This window comes from Myotis davidii, unplaced genomic scaffold, assembly GCF_000327345.1.
Source record: "Myotis davidii unplaced genomic scaffold, ASM32734v1 scaffold496, whole genome shotgun sequence".
Classification (NCBI taxonomy): Eukaryota; Metazoa; Chordata; class Mammalia; order Chiroptera; family Vespertilionidae; genus Myotis; species Myotis davidii.
The window spans coordinates 6,852,951-6,856,929 of NW_006289398.1; positions in this window are offsets into that span (position 1 = coordinate 6,852,951).

Below are 3,979 nucleotides of genomic sequence, written 5' to 3' on the forward strand. Positions count from 1 at the left end.
GGATGAGGGGGGCGGCAGGGCGGTTGGCACAGCTGCCCAGCGAGGTGGACCCGGGTCTCGGAAGAGGGTTGGGAAGAACAGCCGTGTCCCACCGGCTGCCCCTAGACGGAGGGCCGGAGTCCTGGCGGCGGCTTCCTTCCCGTTGCTGCTCTTGGCCCGTCGAAGGCCACGCTCGCCAAACGCACGATGAAGAGCAGCGCCCAGGAGGGAGGACGCTTGGCCACGCCCAGCTTCCCCGAAGGAGCAAGAAGCACCCGAGCCCTGAATGTGCGGAGCACGGCCTGCTCCCTGGAGGTGACGGCGACGGAGAATGAGCCCAGCCCTGTGTTCGCGGGGCCACGGAGCGGCCGCTGCATGCCTAGCGGGTGGGAATTGCCACCTCAGAGGCCACAGGGCACTCGGTGCTGGGAGAGCCCAGGAGAGGAGTGGGGGGGGGGAGGCCCTGTGAAGCCGGGGTCTGGGGTCAGAAGGAATGGGGGCTGCATGCCACCACTTTTCCATCTTCCTTTGGTGCCCAAACCTTCCTTTCCTTTGGAAGGTTCCTCCGTCCTGTCTCCCATTGGCCAGGGCACTGCCTGGGACTTTTCGGCGGTAGCTGCAGAGAAAGTCGTGCAGTCACAGGGCCCGATAGGCAGCCCCAACCCCTGCTCCCGAGACAGGGAGAGGGAGAGAGACCCTGGTGATGAACATGTAGCCTCTGGAGTAAGCCAGACCTGAAGCCAGCAAGACCCACGTCTGGACTCCCCAGTGAGGAGTGGTGTCCCCCTGGGTCCCTGTCACTCGCCACCGCAGGGGAGCGAGCTGGGACAGACACATTGTCTACGGAGGAGGAGCTGGTTGGCCTGCGACCGATTGGGCTCTTCTCTCCAGCACTGACACTGACCTCCAGAGACGGTGCCATCGTCAGCTCACGTGGTGGGTGGGACTCTAGGAACAAAGGCCCAGCAGAGCTGGGGGAGGAATCACTACCCACAGGTGGCAATGCCTCGTGTCCGCCAAAGCGATGGAGGAGCCCAAAGCCCCTGCCTGCGTGTGAGGCCCGGCTCTGCCACCACGAGCTGTGAGGTCGTCAGTGTGCTCACCTGGAAAATGGGTGCGCAGCCGGGGCGCCTCGTGGGGCTGCGTGAGGACCAAACAAACTACCGTAGGTGAAGCTCTCAGAGCAGCGCTGGTGCAGAATAAACACTCGCCCGGGGCTGCTCCTGGTGTTCTGGTCTCATCATCAATAACAGGATCGTCGTTAAGCCGGAGGAGCCAGCGGGAGCGTGGCCCCGGCGTGAAGCGTCAACAAGCCCGGCCGGTGTGGCTCGTTGTTGAGCGTCGACCTATGAGCCAGGAGGTCAAGGTCCGATTTCCAATCAGGGCACCTGCCCGGGTTGCGGGCTCGATCCCCATGTGGGGCGTGCAGGAGGCAGCCGATCCATGATTCCCTCTCATCATTGGTGTCTCTTTCTCCCTCTCCCTTCCTCTCTGAAATCAATAAAAATATATGTTTTTTAAAAAGAGTCAAATGAGATGAGAAGCAAAGTCACAGGACCACCGACCACAGCGGGAAGAGGAGCGCTGTCTCTGTCCAGAGGCCTCCCACTTCCCGGGGCCAGGCTCACGCCCACGGGGGAGTTTTATACCCTCAGCTCAGCCACCGCCTCCTCTTTTAACCTAAGCCCCTTTGACTGGCTTCTGTCCTGTGCCAGGCCCGCACAGAATGGGTGAGCCTGAGGGGGGGCGAAGGATGAGAAAAGACAGACAAGAGAAGGAAGCTGGGGCTGGGTGGGACGCCGGCCTCGCTGATGGAGAGACAGCGCCACGGCCTGCAAGCCGCGTCTTTATAGCCGATCCCACGCGGCAAAGCGAGGGCAGGTCAAGATGTTTACAACGTTCCCGCGGTTTCGGATCCACTCAATCACATGCACCTGATCACGCTTTGTTTACTTGCTGCCCCTCCGCAGCCCACGTCACTCAGCCACGTGGGCCCACAGGTTCGGACCATCAGGTCAGGCTCACAGCCAGAGCCTTTGGCTGCAATTGTGCTGGGACCTGCACGAAGATGTTTACAACGTTCCCGCGGTTTCGGATCCACTCAATCACATGCACCTGATCACGCTTTGTTTACTTGCTGCCCCTCCGCAGCCCACGTCACTCAGCCACGTGGGCCCACAGGTTCTGCCCAGCAGCTCAAGCTCACAGCCAGAGCCTTTGGCTACAATTGTGCTGGGACCTGCACGTGGCTTTGACAGGAGAGGATGCTGCCCTCCCATCAGTCCCAGGCTTGAACCTGCCCAAACGCAGTAGCCGCCCTCCACACTGTCCCTTGTCCTCAAGCAAGCTTAGCCTGGAGTCTGCAGAGCCCTGTGCCGGCCAGACTGGAGGCCCAGCCCGTCCAGCCGCAGCGCTGCCCGGGCATCGCGGCCACGTGCGCCCACAGCGCCTGCCCGGGCAGCACGGCCACGTGTGCTGTCTGTCTTATTTCTGCAAAGTCAGCTCCACAGCAAACGCCCTTCCGCAGCCCGGGCCAGCGCCCCTTCAGGTGCGGGACAGCCAGTCATGATACCGCGACGCCCAGGTCCAGGCCGTGCAGGACAGGGGCCCCTGGCTCCCCCGGAGGAGCAGGCGGCGTTTTCCTTTGTGGGAGCCGCAGCGGGATTGCCCTGCGAACCCAGGGTTTCCAACGCTCCCCTCTGAGTGAGTTCTATTCTTAGAAAACCTTGGCCGGGCCCAGGCCTGTCACATTGTTTGTGTGGAATGCGGAAGTGCCCGCTTTTTCAGAATAACAAGCCGGTGTTTTCGAGTCCCTGGGGGAAAACTTTTCCCACAACCTGGGAGCGTGGAGCTCACTTCTTCCCAAGCACCAAGGACACAGGCGGCAGTGAGGACCCCACTTCCTACCTCGCCTGGGGGTCTTGCTTCCCCAAGGCCCTCCTTCCGGCCCAGCCCCTGCCCCCTGATTGTCTTGCCTGTCATCTCACCCGGCCCTGCTCTTCCCAAAGCAGTGCTGCCCACAGGGACCAGCCTCCCAGTGGCCAGACCGGGCTCTGGTGGCTCTGGTGGCTGTGGCTGCATCCAAAGGTGACCCTTCCACAAAGGAAGGCCTTTGTCGCAGCTGAGCTGTTCGCTGGAATGAGCTGCAATGTCAGAGGAGAGGAACCCCCCGAGAAGGGGTTCAGAGGCATGGAGCCAGGGAGCAGCAGGAGCTGGGAGCAAACAACCGCCGCCTCCACCCGGCCGCACCTCCCAGCACAGTGCCCGCCCCTGGCCCGCCACCTGCACCTCCCAGCAAGGTGCCCGCCGCTGCCTGCACCTCCCAGCTCCCACACCTCCAACCAAGGACTCCTGCAGGGTTTTGTTTTTCCATTTTGTGAGGCCTCCCGCCCCCCATATTCCACCAATAAATTATATCTGTGGAAGTTTTTCACTGTTTTGTTTTGTTTTGTTTGCAACCAAAGAAGCACAAACTTGCACACACGGTTCATGTGCACCTGATTCACGTGCACCTGTGGGTTCAGGTTTGCGCCCATCCCACTGTCTCTCTGGGCTCTTTGTGGGTTTTTTCTTTTTAAATATATTTTTACTGATTTCAGAGAGGAAGGAAGAGGGAGAGAGAGATAGAAGCATCAATGATGGGAGAGAATCATGGATGGGCTGCCTCCTGCACGCCCCTCCTGGGGATCGAGCCCACAACCCGGGCACGTGCCCTGACCGGGAATTGAACCCTGGTCTCCTGGTTCATAGGTCAACACTCAACCACTGAGCTACCCGGCTGATATAAAGACACGTACCCTTGCGTCCCTCGCTCTGCCCCTGGGGACCCCTAACTGATGGAGATAATGGTGAACTCGCCCCAAATGGACCTGCTGGATCCCTTCCCACTCTCTACTCCAGGCTTTGCTCCCGTCTAAATCTATGGACGACACGGTCCATGTTCAAACCCCTCGGCGTCTACAGGCACGAGACGAGTTCGTGAGGAAGGTGATCAGCGCCT